Source organism: Buteo buteo, chromosome 3 (genome assembly GCF_964188355.1).
Source record: "Buteo buteo chromosome 3, bButBut1.hap1.1, whole genome shotgun sequence".
NCBI classification, from domain to species: Eukaryota; Metazoa; Chordata; class Aves; order Accipitriformes; family Accipitridae; genus Buteo; species Buteo buteo.
The window spans coordinates 5,669,783-5,686,006 of NC_134173.1; the positions used below are offsets into that span (position 1 = coordinate 5,669,783).

A 16,224-nucleotide genomic window follows, 5' to 3' on the forward strand; every position below is an offset into this window, starting at 1 on the left:
AGAAACTGGAGAAGTAACGTGCAGAAGCTGAGCCTGCACAGAGAGAGAAGAGGATCTTCTTCCTCTGAGTCCTTTGAGAAGCTCGCTAAAGGAACTACATCCTCTTATTTTAATTTCTACTTCATATGAGAGATTTGGAAAGCTCATTACTCCTCCAGTTCCTCTGCTGTAAACCCGTAGGAAGCACCTCTTTCTCTGCAGGAGGAAAAAGATTTCAAATACAGGATAATGAAATTGTTGTTTGGTTCTGAGAATGCCTTTTTCTCTTTAATGAATGATTAATTTAGCAAAGATGTTCCAGCTCCAACCAACACTTGGATTCAAAATATTTTACCCACTCCTCTATTTCAGCCAATAGTGATTGGGAAGCTAGAGCACAGAGATAACTGGTATGCTCCTGAGAGCCCCCGCGGGAGTGCTCCAAAGGTGTCTGCAAGACCAGAGCCGCTCTCTAAATGTTAGAGAATGGAACTGGGCACTCCACACTCCCTGCCATATTACACCGATGATTCTGGTATCAGGCAATTTGGCCATCATGACGTGTTCAGCTAGGCTGCCTGCAGTCTCCATGTAGACAGCTGGGTCACACACCATCCTCCCTGTGGGTACCAAGGCCAGTGTTTAGGAGCAACCATTACAAAGCCCGGTACCTCCACAACTCTCATTCCAGATGGCTTCGTCTACTGCCAGGTATCAGCAAACGATACTAGTTTGAGTAAGTGTCTGTCTTAGCATCGCTTTACATACTGGAGCGTATCCCTCTACTAGTTGCTATATGTACTCCTGCTTATCTCAGTGTAACAGTGGTGCTGAAGCACAGCTTGTATACCAGTTGAAGTTGCGGATCCAACAGCCTGGCCTGCATTTGCTCTCATCGTTTATGGGACAATGCCAATTCAAAATCAGAAGTCATAAACAGACTTGTTTAATTACAATTGTTAATAGCACTGTAGACAGAAGTAAAACACTTTTTAAAAGCTCGCTTATTTCTCTGCACTTAAATTCTCCACTTTTTTCCCAACTTCTTTTGAGCTAGACAATGAAAATGTAAAAAGGTGTCTGAAGTTTTTCTATTTATCTGCTTAAGAACAACTTTCACAGGATTTATTCTTAGTTGCAGAGTATTTCTGGGGGTGATAAGTCGGGTAGAAGCTTGCTTCTGTAACATCTAAGTGTTTGCCGGATTTTGTCAGCTGTTTAAGACAAATGTGACCCTCCGACAGCCCTCATCAACAAAACGCTGCGAGTAGCTTCCATTTGGATCAAGAACGAACATCGTCTGCTGGCACCGCTCTCTGCGAGCCACGCTTCTGTATTAAAGGCGAGGCTGGATGCAGTTTTACTCCTTTTAATGAAAATAAGTAGGGTTCTCGGCCTCCCAGCTTGTTGCTGGTGCCCTCCTCAACGCTACTGCGCGAGGCGTACGTGCCACCGCTGCGCAGCAGCGTTCCATTAACAAAACGCCGGCCGCCTTCCAGCACGCCCGAGTTTTGCTCCCCCGACCTGAGCTCCCTGTACCCCACGGGTGCCCTGCGAGAGGGCTCCGCGCGGGATGGGGCTGGGGAGGACCCCGCAGCCTAGAAAGCGAGCGCCTGGGTCCCGCACGGAGCCGCCTGCCGGGGGACCCCCGGGGGACCCCTCGCCGGCACTTCTCCCCCGTTGAGCCCGTCCCTCTCCGCAGCCGGCGGTACCGCCGCGGAGATTCCCTCCCACGCGGGGCTCCTACCCGCGGGGGCGGCTCTCCCCTCCGCTGCCGCTCCGCCCCTTAGCCCCCCGTGCCCCGGAGCGTCCCCGCTCCCCCCCGGCCCGCAGCGGCGGGCGGCGGGGGGCGCCCGCGGGCGGCGGCGGCGGCGGGAGCGCGGGCGCGGGGGTGGCCGAGGAGCGGCGGCGGCGGCGGCGGCGGCGTGAACGCGGCTGCAGAGCCCCAGCGAGCCGCGGGAACGGCGAGCGCCGCGCCGCGCCGCGCCCGCCGCAGCCGGAGCCGGAGCCGGAGCCGGGCGAGGAGCGAGCCCGGCCGCCCGGAGCCGCCGGGGAGAGGCTCGTCGGCCGCGGCAGCCCCGCGGGGAGGCAGCGAGGGGGCCCCTCGCCGAAAGAGCGAACAACACCCCCCCCACCACCGCCACCGCTCTCCCGCCCCGCCGCCTCCGCCCGCCCCCCAGCGAAGAGAAACAAAACAAAACCCCGGCACCGCCACGCTCTCCCTCCTTCTCCTCTTGGCATTTGGTGGTTGTTTTTTTATTATTATTTTTTCTTTTTTTTTTTTAAATTTTTTTTCTTGGGGATTCTCCTTTCTCCTGCCAGACTGACTTGCACCTTCTTGATAATTTCTCTTCCCCTCGTTTTTTTATACTCTTCTCCCTGCTTCCAAACCCTGTGTCTGTGTGTTTCAATACTATCACAACCTCTGCTAAAAATAGATCTTTTTATATACCCTTCCTCCTCTCTGACCCCATCCAACACCCCTTGTTAAGGTGAGTTGTGTCTTTTCATCACTTTTTTCCTTGTGTGTTGGTCTTTGGTTTTTTTCGGTTTGGTTTTTTTTTTTTTTTTCTTCCTCCCCTTTAGGGCAGGTTTTAGGGAGGAGGGGATGTGGAGGAGAGAATTTCGTGGGGAGTCAGGCATGTTTGCAAAGCCTTATTTTCCCTTCTGCAGCCTCAGCATCATTCCGGACTGCTCCCTTTTATCCCAAGGATGGAGCTAGCTGATGAAAGTGGGGAACTACTCTTCCTTAGCACTGCATGCTTGGGAGCCACAGCAACAGCAGGAAAAAAAAAACAAACCTTCTCTTTTTTCCTTCGCCCCCCTCCGTCCCCCCCATTCCCTCCTCCTTTCTGTGTTTTGTTGTGGTTTAGGGTTGGTTTTGTTTTTTTTTTGTGGGGTGGTTTTTGTTTGGTTAGGGTTTTTTGTTTTGTTTTGGGTTGGTTTTTTTTGGTTTGGGTTTTTTTTTTTTTTTTGGTGTGTGTGTATGCTTGGTTTCTGTTTTTAAGCAATACGCAGGGGACTTGGAAAGAATTGCATGTGATGTCGGGGGAGCAAGTGTGCGTGTGCACGTGTGTCTTGAGTGTGTGTGTGTATGCGTGCATATGTATGTGTGAAGTGCATTTGTATTTTGTGTTCATGGGATGATTGATAAAGCTTCCAAACAGCCACTGTACATAGGGTGAGGAGCACGGCACGGACTGCTGATGGAGAAATCGGTCAGGGATGCAGGAAAGCTACAGAGCTCTCCACAGAGTTCGGTCCCTTGTGCTCCAGGACATCTTTCCATAGATCATTACTGGCACCTTCAAGGTGATGGCTCTCATTCCTCTCCTGGCTCCTCAGTAGAGGAGTGCCGAGAGGGAAAACTTTAGGGCTAACGTGAATTGATAGCATTTCTGTTCCTTCAGCAGCCCGAGACAGTGTTATTCCAGGGATAAGTGGGGAAAATAGCATTGTGATCCGGAGCAAATGGATCATTTGCTGTCACAAATTAGTGTTCAGTGAGAAAAAGAGAGATGAAACATTATTAGTTTGGCCAGCCAGCAGAAGCATTGCAGCCCGGTTTACTTCCCAATTCCAAAGTTGTTTTGGACTGTTTTTCTTTCTTCAGCTCTTCAGCTAACTGTTCCTTTTGACAACAGAAATGTGTTTCTACAGTAGAACAGTCTATTATAAATCTGCTGGGGAACGATTTATTGTTCAGAGACAATCAAGTAATTTATCTGTTTCATAGATTTCCCCCAGTCTTTTAGTGTGCTTTCAACTATGTATTTTTACCTATGTGTGTGAAGTGGGGTAATATAGATTTTAGTTGCATTTTACCAAGGAGTTAAGGCATAACTTGCAGGGTGCCATTTGCAAAGTGTCACTTATTGTAAAGCAAAATAACAGCCCCTAGCTCTTTTTCATGGATTTTTCGCATCTCCCTCGTTTGTTTCAGAACAAGCAGGTGATTTTGCTTAAGAACTTGGAAGGAAAACTGACTTCACAACGATACACAGTTTCAAATATTCAGAGCTCAAAATCACTACACTTTTCTGACTGTGAAACTTGAATTTGTTTATGAAAGCTAGTGGATCCAAAGTACACGAAAGAGCACTTCGTATACGTAGTTTTCTAACAGGTTGAATCATTTTTTGCATCTAAAAGTTTACAAATGCACTAAAAAGGTTGCTGTCGTCTGTGTTTGGAGGCCTCTGTGCTCTGTGGATACAGGAACAGTAATGTTGCCTGTCTAGTTAATGCAATTCCAAAATAACAGATCTTTTCACATGCTGCGTAGATGACATTCAACAAAAATGAGCAGTCATGGAAGTAGTCTTGTGCTATCAAGGGTCATTTCATCATTTCTTTTTCTTGTTAGCCTAAATTAAAATATTTTACACAAGTTTGCCTTGGGTTTTTTTTTTTTTTTTCTGCTGTGGCTGGCTGATGTTGTGAAAGTAGGAAGCATGCTTTGAGTGAGTTGTGCCATTCCTAATGCTTGATAGCAGTGAGGGGAGAAGCACCTGATGTGCTTTGTACATCCCTGAAGGTATGCAGGAGTGAGAAAACGAGATGGAAAACCAGCACAGTGCACTAGCAGTTTAAATAAATAAGTAAGGGTGATGCATGTTAGCTTGTCAGCTGCTGTTCTGCTGAACTCTTGACTACTGGCTAAACACATTTTCTTGGTAAGCACTGCGATGGGATACAATTTTTCTGATTTGACAGAGTTTGCTGTTAAAGTCACATCTGGCACAGGACAGCTCTTGTTCTGTTGATAAAAATCATGCCTCCTCATTTTAATCCGGAGAAGGCTGAAATATCCACAACTACTGAAGTCACTAGGAGTCACTTGTGTTCAGCACTTGTTAGCATTTTTCATGTCAACATGTCAGGATTTAGGATATTTCCAAAGGATACAATTGCCAACAGATCTGTAATGTCTCATTTTGTTTAGATTTTACGTTAGGTACATATAGTATGTTTACAAGTCAATGTTTTCTTTTACCGCAGCAAGACTAAAATGTGTCAGGAAATGGAAAACTTTTAGCATTGTTTTTTCTGCTGGGCTTTTAAAGAGAATTCTCTTGGTATCCTTTAGCTGTTTGTGAAAAAGCAGTGCTCACTTCACAAATCTATGCCCTAAGTTCCTTACGCTGGTTGATTAGCTGTTGACATTGGGGAAGGAAAAAAATATATGGATGGAATGTTTGTACAAAAAAAAAAAAGAGCAAGTCATATGTTTTTCTATCGTTAACAACTGAAAGACCAGAGTGCTTTCAGCTGGATATGAAAATGCTGAAGCAAGGTTAACATTGAGTTTGATCTGGTGATCATTCCCACTGATGCGAATGGCAGCACACCAACACTTAGGTTACTCTATAACGTACTAACCTAGATTAAAGGCCCCTTTCATTTATGTTTTGATGCTTGGATAAAACCTCAAACCTTGGATTTATTCCCCTCTAAAGCCATTTTTGCTCTTGAAACAAGCCTTATAAAGCTGTGAACTGCTATAAACAAAGTAATGGAGGGAGACTTCAGAAGTCACTCTGACTTTGTAGAGCTTATTGCTGTAAAAGTAAGGTGGGATTTCTCTCTACTGTTAGCCAACTGAAATGATTTTCTTGCATTATTGCACTTTATTATCCTGCAATATCAGTCTAAAATACTTAGTCCAAGGAGTTTTTATTCTGTGGATATGGTGCTTCCACAAATGAAGAATGTGTATATTTTGTCTTGTCCTAAACTACAACTAACCCATCAGTTTCAGTTGTATTGTGTCATGGGGCAAAATTACTGTTTCATTTGGACATACTTATTGAGGAAGCTATCTCGATCCCGGATTTTCTTAAGTTTTTAACAAAGGAAACAAAAACTATCACAGCGTTGACTGGGATTTTTGGGGTCCAGTGGTATTATCTACATCCATGCAGAATGCAATCACAATGTACATTAAAAAGCAGTAGCATAATCCATCTGAAAACAAATGAATATGTCTTTCTCTGTAAATCCCTCTTTCTTTATTAGTTTTAAATGGTACTATGTGTGTGTTTCACTCTGAGTGTATATTTGTAATTTTAAAATGTTTAGATGATTGAGGTTACTTTATGCAAAGCTGACTTTTTATTTGCATTTTGTCTGCTAGAAATATACTTTTTGTGACAAAATAGATTTTTTTTTTTTTTCCTGCTGTACTTGCTTACACATAGAAGGAATTAAGTATTTTCCTCCTGGGAACCATGTATAACTCTGAAGAGCCAGGTGCCGAACAGAGCTACAAGCCGCTACCTTCCCAGTCTTGGTGAATGTGGAAAAGTGTCATGGGTAATAAGTGCTCGTGCATGGCAGGGAAAGGAAGAGCGTGGCTCTTGGGAAAGCAGACTATAACTATCCAGTGCTGGAGTGGCTGTGTGCTCCAGGGCTAAAATAGCAAGTCGCTTCCCCACCCTTAACGGTGTTAAACTCCTCTATCTTGCGGTTTGCATTCAGTGATCTGCTTGGTTTTCCCTTTGTATTAGAGTAGATATGGAGGACTTAATTACAGTCTGGTAGTGCTAACACAGCTCTCTGATGACAGCTGTTTGTAGGAGGTCAAATGGAAAATAATTGTGGAGGGGAGTCTCTAGCTACAGTGTTTCTTCCTTGTGGTATGTTTTCATTTACACCAGTTTTCCCTGGATTTGCATCCAGCTATAATACCCTACTTGCCTGCGTAGGCTGGAGGCTGCTTTGTGTGGAGAAAGTGTTTGTAGGAAGGGGAAAAAGAATATTATTGTTAACTTCAGACAACACAATGTAACAGCTGCACCAAGTCCAACCAAATGCAAGAATACCTGTGGCTTTGTAGGTAAAACTTTCAGCATTTGCTTGGCATGAATACGAGGTTTCATACTTCATGAGAGGAGACACATTTTTAAGCGTAATTCAAAAGGAATGCTCTTTTCAGGATGAGACTAGGTATTAGTAAGTCCCTATGACCACCCTTGTCCTGTGGGATCTGTTTGGAGCAGCCCAGTTAACTCCTGGTTAAAGTGGGGTGGGGCCAGTTTCTCCCATTCGATCCACTACTGTAACTCCATACTTGTAAGTGGGTACCTATTCCAGCGCTGCAGTGGTATCAGTAACAAAATTTAAGCTTTGTTTATAGGGCAAAATATATAACGCACTATTGATTTCTGCTAACGGGCAATGCTTTTAACAGGGTCTATGATTCCAGTCATTCTGATTATGGATCCGTTTACCTTGCAACATCCGTGACTTTCTCATCTACGCATTAGATATATTAAAATGCTGTGGACACTTATAGGCTCTAAGGAAGCAAAATGCTTATCTTCTGTAAATGATAGATAAAATCCTTAATTTGTTATTTCATTTGTTATTGTGGAGGTGCGGATGGTTCAGGACCACCCCTTATTTGATTAAAATTTGTCTCTTAGTTTGCTTAAAAATAGTTATAAAAGGATTTATTATTATTAATTTTAGACAGTCTCTTCTGTATGCATTTAAAAAAATGTTTAGTTTCATAATGAGGTTTTGGGGTAGGCCACTGACGCGTGATGAGAACTTAGCCCTCTTAATGACTGGTTGTTATCATACTTTCATTAATATAAATGACATATATAGTGATAAGGTCTTTTTCAAACTTACTGGCACTTTGCATACAACAATCTCTTTTATAATGAGTCATCTGGAGGTCCCATAAAGATTATTTTTTTCTTGATCTGCAGTGAAACTATGAAAACTTTAAGCAAATCAAAGTAGTAGTTATTTGAGCTCTGGTAGAATAAAACAGCCATGAATGTATGGTTCCCTTATCAGTCATACCATTGCCATCTTTACACCTGGGTGAGTTCAGTATAAAACATTTACAAGCCAGCCTTAGCAGTCTGGGGCAATACCTTTAGGTCACGATAGCTGCTTCAGTAATCCCAGCAGAGATACACCAGTACTCAATGACAACGTGGTGAAAGAGAGGGAGTATCAGCTGGGAAGTAAATAGGGCCTTGAGGTGGGCTTAGAAAGCCCCTCAGGAAAAACAAAAAAGTCTGTCTTTCTGGAGGAGAAGTCAGCATGTGGCCATGACGTACTTCTAAGCTTCCTTGGACTTAAGGGCTGTTTCTATACATGACAAAATCCCAGTGGTTTACCAGCAGTGCAGAATCCTAATGAAATTTATATAATCCAGCAGAGGCTGTAAAGGGAGCAGAAGAAGAGAACTTCGCAAGTGTAGTACTTATATTTAGATAAGAATGTAAATGGTTCTTTCTCCTGCTGTGATACCAATGGACAAGTGTGCTCTGTTTCATTTGTGTACCTTTTGAAAAGGTTTATACATTTTAACTTATAGTAATGAATGGGAAGTGATTTAGACCAGAAAAATATGGAAATTCAAAGTTAAGGCTTATCTTGCACTTAACCATTATAGAGGCATGGTCAATGTCTTGGGAGTGCTTGTTGCAGCTCTGACAAACACCTCCTAAAGTGGCATTGAAGGTGGGATTTGTGTAATGCTTTTCCTAACTGTAAAATGGGATGGCATAGTTAAGGCTAAATTCAGCAATTCCTATTCATGTTAAATAGTTCCTCAACTTCCGTGGGATTGCTTGCCTAAGCGAGAGACTCATAGAACAGTGACAACAGGGAAGGTGTGAAGTATTATTATTATTATTATTATTATTTTTATTATTATTATTATCTCAGAGAAGCTTGTATGAGATGGCTCATGTTCCGGGCAGTCTGCATCACTAGATCAAAATTCCTTGGCACTTTCACTTGATTTCTGCAATGCATCACTGCTAATTCTGTGGCAGGATGAAATTAATTGAAAGTCCTTTCTAAAATCTGAGGTCTAAATAAAGGACATGTTAAATATAGGAATATTTTAAATATATTAATTGTATATGATAGTTCAAATTTAATGTTTAGCTGTATGTTTCTGGATGTCCATCTATGTGCAAGAAATTATTTTTGGATTTTCACCTAATATAAAAATACTTTATGAATTCTAGAAGCAGATAAATGCTTCATAGGTAGTTCTTAGACATGTCAGAGTTGAGACAGTGGCAAGACACTGAACAGGCTGCCCAGAGAAGTTGTGGATGCCCCATACCTGGAAGTGTTCAAGCTTGGGTTGGATGGGGCTTTGAGCAAACTATCTGGTGGAACATGTCCCTGCAGATTGCAGGAGGCTTGGACTAAATGATCTTTAAAGGTCCCTTCCAACTCAAACTAGTCTATGATTCTATGTTACAGACATCAACTAATTAGCCATCACAGCAACTCCGCCTTGGGTTTTGTAGTACATAGGCAAAATTTTAAGTAGCAGTAATAGTAAAATGAGAGACCATGAGAGCATAATTTATTTTTCCTTCTCTTTTCTTTTTATAGTTAGCTCTCAGTGGTAATGTGGGGTAGAGACTAGAAAAGAATTGTAGATTTGACTGTTCCCAGCCATTGGCTTAGTTTTAAGGCTCTTTACATCTTTTTGAGTGGGGATCGGTGCTTGTATTAGCATTTGGGATTGGCAGGATTCCCCTGCCTGGCAATACGGAAGAATCTGGGAAGGGGAGGATTTTGTGATTCTTTCAAGTCTGAAGGTAAAATCTGCAGTGCCATATGGATAATATCAGATCATCCACTCCTCTGAGATCTTTCCAGTACATATTGCAAAGGCAAGCTCAGGCTAGATCTTCAAGGCCAAAATCTTAAAAGCAACTTCTAAATTTGCACTCTCACTCAGATTTTGCTTGTGTGTTGCACCTGTGTGTGCAGCCTAGAGATGTAAGCGATGGGAGGCAGAATCAGGGATAGGAAAGTAGCTGGAATCAAGGAAAGGATTTAGCAAAAGGGTAATAAAGTACATTTATGAGCAAAAATGTGAAAAGGTAAGTGTGGCGGTGTCCTTAAGAGAGGATGGAAGAGAAAGGCATTGCACAGAGATGGAATTAATAAGATTTAACAGAATGTGAGAGATAAAAAGCCCAAGACCAATATCAAGAGATGGAGGCTGGACTGGAAGAGAGACAGCACAACTAATGGTAGAAGGCGAAAAGACAGGCTGAAAGGGAGCTGTACACTATCAATTTAAAGTATAGTTTCAAGATCAGCTTAAGCTGATCTAAATTCCAGCTGCTTCTGCAAAGGGAGTCCTGCACACTCACTCCTTCCTCCGAATGATGTGCTGCAACTGGTAATACGAAAAAAAGAAAAATTCATACAGATCAGATCCTTAATCCAGCTGACTAACTGCTCATATTAACATTACAGCTGCCTCAAGGCAAAGAGGCTGGGGGGGGCGGACATAGGAAAGGGCAGCATAAAATTGACTTACGCTGATGACAGATCTGTGCTCTTGGTCTGAAAGTCCTGGTGAGATTCTGAGTTAGAAATTATTTAGAAGAGAGGCTGGCTAGGAAGACTTGGAGTGGTAACACAAAGAAAGGAAGAAGCCCCCTGGGACAGTATTTATAGTGAGCAGTTTAGGCGGCTGCATGCAAAGGAAAAAAAGATGCTCAAAACACTTAGGAGGCGAAATCAAGCATTTAAAAATTACAAAGAGCTGGTATTTTTGTTGCCTGTGTATTTAATTCAGCATCCATAGGCATGCCTGCTGATGCAGTCTTTAATTACATGATCAAGTGGGGCTTTTTTCCCTCTGGACAGCTTGCAGAAAGGGTGGCAGAGGCTCCAGGAGTACCATACCCTTCACGAGTGGCTACCCTGTCCCTGTGACCTCTGTTGAGCAGAGCAGTGCCTGTGACTTGGGGCTTACTTCACCTCCTTGGATCGTGAATGACAAAGTCCAGTGCTCAGCAGTCCCACCGGTAGCTCCACACTTCCCTCTCACATCCTTCATGTACATCTCCTTCATGGGCCCCAGCGTGTTTCATACTGACTTGTACTGCTTTTTATTAATCCAGTATTTATGGCTCCCAAACAAAACATGTTTTGTCTCTTTTTGCCTCACAGCTGCACCTGCAATGTGCTATACATGTGCAGCATGTGTTAAGCTTACTTTTAAATGGTAATGTATGCTTCAAGTTTCTCTTGGAATAAGAAGAAACAATATAGAAAAATAAAAAGAAATTCATTATAAAATGCCTTCAGAGAAAAGGAGGCAAAGATTAGAATATGTTTTGTAATAAATGAAATACAAAGCTCTTAGGTCTTCTTGGCTACATTTTAATGATTATTTTTTTAAAAATACTAAATGGGGAGATTAGATTATGCACAAATACACACACACACACACACACACACACACACACACACACACAAAACCACGTTATGGATTCCACTCTTTGAAGGAACGGGTTGAAAAAGAACAGTTTACCCAGCCCTGTGAGAAATAAGATGCTGGCAGATGATGTCATGCTGTCTAGACTAGAATAAAAGTTGTATCTTAAAAAATCTTACCTAACTTATTTAAATAAAATATTTCAAAATTCTAAGAAATCAGAAGTGCTAGGTGATGATGTTAGATTTTACTTTGATCATGTTCTATGGGTTCTGGTGTCTTTTCATAACATATTTTTAAAATGCTTCTTTTTTTCCCTTTAAGCATACCTGTGGAGAATTGCATAATCATAAGAAGATATGACTGATTCTTCTGGGTTATCAAGTTCAGTCCCTTGCTCTTGCAGCCAAGATATCATATAATTCCTTTCATGTACTGATCAAACTCCTTCTTAGAACTACTCAGGGATTTTTTTAGTTCCCATACTACCATTTGGAGGCTGTTTTGGTATTCTGGTTTCTTTTCCCCTTAAATATGTTCGTGGCCCGCTTATATTACTTTGTTCTCGGTCTAATCTTGTACTTCAGCTTCAGTGGCTTTTTCTGCACAGTGTTAACTGCCCCAAAGTATGGAGCCGTCCTGCTTGCTGTCTTCCTGTGCTAGGCTTAAAAAGCAAAGTTCTTGCCTGACAGAGTTCAGCTCTGGTAAGGACTGCTAAATTCTTGTGAAGGATAGACAATGGTGTAAAGTTAGACATAATAGGGTTCTGGTCATGCTCCTCGTTCCTGTGATGACTATCCTTAAACCAGTCTGCAGTACTGACCTTCAGAGAGTGAGTGATATGTCAAGTGCCTTACCCACATTTCTCTTTGGGAGTAGGTTTGGTCTTCCAGTGCATAGTGCTCTATGGGTTTTTTGCAGACTCATTTTCATTTGGCTTAGTTCTGGGTTCTCACTATAAATAGTTCAAGTATGACAGAAGGAACCTTTGTTTATAGTTTGAAAAAAAATCCTGTTTCTACTTGGGATTAAATTTCAATTGATGAGAGTTGATACTTTAACATTTAAACAGATACAAAATTCTAAGCATTAATCTTTCAAATAGGAGGTAGCCATTATGCTCTAAGCAAAATTATTTTCAAATCACACTGTCTAATAATCTGACCTGGTTTGGGCTGGGATAGAGTTAATTTTCTTCCTAGTAGCTGGTATAGTGCTATGTTTTGGGTTCAGTATGAGAAGAATGTTGATAACACACTGATGTTTTCAGTTCTTGCTAAGTAGTGTTTATACTAAGTCAAGGATTTTTCAGCTTCTCATCACCAGCCAGCAAGAAGGCTGGAGGGGCACAAGAAGTTGGGAGGGGACACGGCCAGGACAGCTGACCCCAACTGGCCAACGGGGTATTCCATACCATGTGACGTCATGCCCAGTATATAAACTGGGGGCAGTTGGCCGGGGGGGGGGATTGCTGCTCAGGAACTAACTGGGCATCGGTCAATTGCATTGTGTATCACTTGTTTTGTATATTCCAATCCTTTTTATTATTTTGGTCATTTTATTATTGTTATTATTATCATTATTAGTTTCTTCCTTTCTGTTCTATTAAACTGTCTTTATCTCAACCCATGAGTTTTACTTTTTTTTCAATTCTCCCCCCCTATCCCACTGGGTGGGTGGGGGAATGAGTGAGCGGCTGCGTGGTGCTTAGTTGCTGGCTGGGGTTAAACCACGACATAGTCCTAATCAAGAATGCATTGGATTTCCTGTGGATTTACCACTTGTACTTCATTTGGGAAGATAGAAATTAGTAAGTTTTGATTCTGGACTCATTTTCTAATTTTAAAATTACTGAGAAAAGGAACGTGTATATTTTATTTTTGTTCCTTGAAGTATAATGTAAACAGAGGACAGGAAATAAAAGTGGCTGGCCTTTTTATGTTTCAAGAATTTACTTGAAATAGCTTTATTTTGAAAAGTGGCCAGGCAGTTGGGCTAAATGATGATTGTATGTCCCTTCCAACTGAAATATTCTATTCTATTAATTCGTGATATTTTCAGTTTGATTTTTCTGTTCTTTCTCAAAAACCAAGGAGTAAAGTGATGATGTTGAAACTTTTAAATTGTTTGCAGCTTTAAAGTCATTGCACCTATGCGTGAAATATTTTAACCAACATTTCACCTGGAAGGGTGAATGCTCTCTAGTTAGATTGATATGACCGTCACTGTCTTTAACCAGGTATATACAAACTATTTTATACATTACTGTGTTATACAGGTAGGTTAGTATTTCCCTAATGTGGAATTATTGCATCTGTCATTTAAAAAAACCCCGCCTTCCTATATTACTTGTCATTAATCTTCTGTCGGAAGATTAATATGGGTAGATAAGATACAGTTCTGTTATTTATTAGATATTTAAAAGTACCACAATAAGTAGTATCTAAAATGACAATGCTACAATAATACTACAATAAGCACTATCTAAAACAGTAAAATCCCACAGTGAACGAAGCAGCTGGAACTGTAACTCCAGCAGCTGCCCAACACCAGACACTCCTTTCTGCTTTCTCCTGGGCCTGTTGACATTTGCCTTGCCTGCAGAATGACTATGCATGTTATCTACAAGGTGTTAGTCCATTAGTAATGAGCAACCTTTAATCCTGGTGTAGACATCCTTTTCATGGAAAAGGGTGTGTGTCACACCGTTAAGATTTAAGTATACCTACACGGGCAAATAACTTCATTCACTGGATTTGTCCCTTTTAACCTAGCAGGGCTGCAGTTTCTCATTTGACTGTTTGTAGGAGTAAGCTCTGAGTCATATTTGTCCTTCAGACCTGGGCATGGAAGGGATTCAAGATCTGTAGGGGAATAGACTGCCAGCATGTGCATGCACAAAGGTTGGGGCTGGGAAGAAGCCTGGAGTCCTTTGCACTAACTCTATTCAGAAAACCAGAATGTTTATGCTAGCTGAAAAGAATGTAGCAATGTACACAGAAGTGTTGTTTAGGTTGCTGGTATTAAAAAAAAAAAACAACAGGTTTTTTTTATTAAAAAATGAACTATTGATCTGGAAAAAAAAATATTATAATAATATGTCATGGCGATGTGTGACCTGTTTTCCTAGGATGCTTTCGATGCTTTTTGGTTTTCAAAATTTTTTTCCACATGCTGTTGCTATGGTAAGAATCAACACATCAGGGAGAGGTATCATAACAAATGTCATAACAAATAACCTGTAAGAGCTTTGCATTTCCTGGGACAGCACAGAGTCACTTTGGATTTTCAAGTGAAGCCCTGTCAAAAGAGTTTTCAGACTGTGGGTAGCATCTCTCTTTTTGTATTCATGGACTACTTTTGCATGGCCGAAACAAATCAAGAAAGTCAACCTTTTTATCAATAAGGTTATTATTAACTACAAACAAATTCTCACCTCCTTTAGAAAAGTTTAGGTGTTTTATAAATCAGGAAAGAAAATATAAAGAAAAAAAGCCAGAAGGGAATGTGATGGGGTAATGGAGATGAAGCTAAGAAAAGCAAAATTAGAGATTTCCAGCTTTTGTGGGGGGGCAGGGAGGGAAGATATAGCCCAAGGTTTACTCAATTTGACTTTTAGGAATCAAGTCATAATAAAATTGGATGAGTACAAGAACTTGGAAATACCAGCTGTGGCCTATCATGGCATGCCAAGCTCCTACATGGTAAAGATTGATCAAAGTATTTGAGTATTGAAAAACAGGTGGCATCTTCAGATGGTTCCAGACCTAATTGCTGCAACTCCATTACCAAGAGTACTTGTGTACCACAGCCTGCTAAACAGAGATCCTCTTGAAGAGTTTTGAATTTACTGAACAGAAGTTACCTACATTTCAAAATGTGATGAACTAATCTTATCACATGAGATGAAGCTCTACTTAGTACCCTTTTAAAATAGTAACTGTAGTTACAGATTGGTTATATGCATGGGAAGAAGTGGAGAGGGGATTGGAGACTCCAAGTTTGTCTGAGTAGCTGAAGCCACAGGAGATGACAGGCAGTGGCTCTGCTGGAAGATCAGGAGATCAAAGAAAGTCTTTACTCAGTGTTGGAAGAGAGTGGTTTTACCATGTGACAAGGCTACCTCCCAGTCCGCAGCAGGATGCTGGGGAAAAAATTTTGAGAGGGCTGCTGGTCCCCTCCTGAGTTATGGACTTTGAATATAGGAGACTCTAGTCTGATCTCTGTCCATTAGATAGCCAGAACTAGGGGGATTGGCCAAGAGAGTTTAGTCCAAATTTAATATTTCTCACCACAGACCTGAGGGGTTTTTTATATAAATGGTCCCATCAATCCAGATGTGGCTCTAAATTATCACCTAAATACCACGTAGAAGAGTAGCTCTGTACTATTAAACCATTTAAAATGGAACGTACAAAAAAATGTTTAGTTAGAGGTTTAGTTAAGTCTTCAGGCTACAATGACTTCATCTACTTTGAAGCAGGCACCTCCTCAGTTGCAGAGTTGGTGGCCTCACGCCGAGCCCAGTATTCCTTCGGAATCATGCAGAGTTTGCATTGCAATAGTGTTTCCAGTGTTTTAGCAGTGTGGCAGGCTTGCCTTCAAATGTCCTGGCTGCAGTTTGCTCACAGTAACCTTGTTCAGACCCACCTACGTGTTTCAAGGGTTAGCTTTCTGCTGTTAAGCCTGCTGGATATTTTGATCCAACATACCAGATCTCACTTGCAGGCTGGTTTGCAAACTTCCCAAGCAGCAGAGTCATGGTGAAGGTGCCTCCTTGGCAGAGGAGGGACTCTATTCCTCCTGAGGGATGCTGCTGAAGGCCAGCAATCCTGGCCATCCTGAGCTTGGATGGTCCTCCTGACTACTAGTATAAGTGCTTTCACATAGTGTGAAGACAGTGGAGTTCAAGAATAACTAGAGTGAGGAAGCAGGGGGATCAGGTGGCTGAAAACTTAGGCCCCTTGGAAAATCCCCCTCTAAGAGGTTTCAGTCTCTAACTTCTATCAATATTAAAA

The 16,224-nt window shown here is 41.8% G+C and overlaps 1 protein-coding gene across 4 annotated transcripts in view; it reads left to right on the top strand.

The window, feature by feature from the left end:
- The first annotated feature begins 1,881 nt into the window (after positions 1 to 1,881).
- LOC142028843 (poly(rC)-binding protein 3-like) overlaps positions 1,882 to 16,224 on the top strand; it is a 522,814-nt gene continuing 508,471 nt past the window's right edge. For all 4 annotated transcript variants that reach the window (XM_075022739.1, XM_075022740.1, XM_075022732.1 and 1 more), the window contains exon 1: positions 1,882 to 2,471. The gene's annotated coding sequence lies outside the window, so the exon portion shown is untranslated. The remainder of the gene's footprint in view (positions 2,472 to 16,224) is intronic.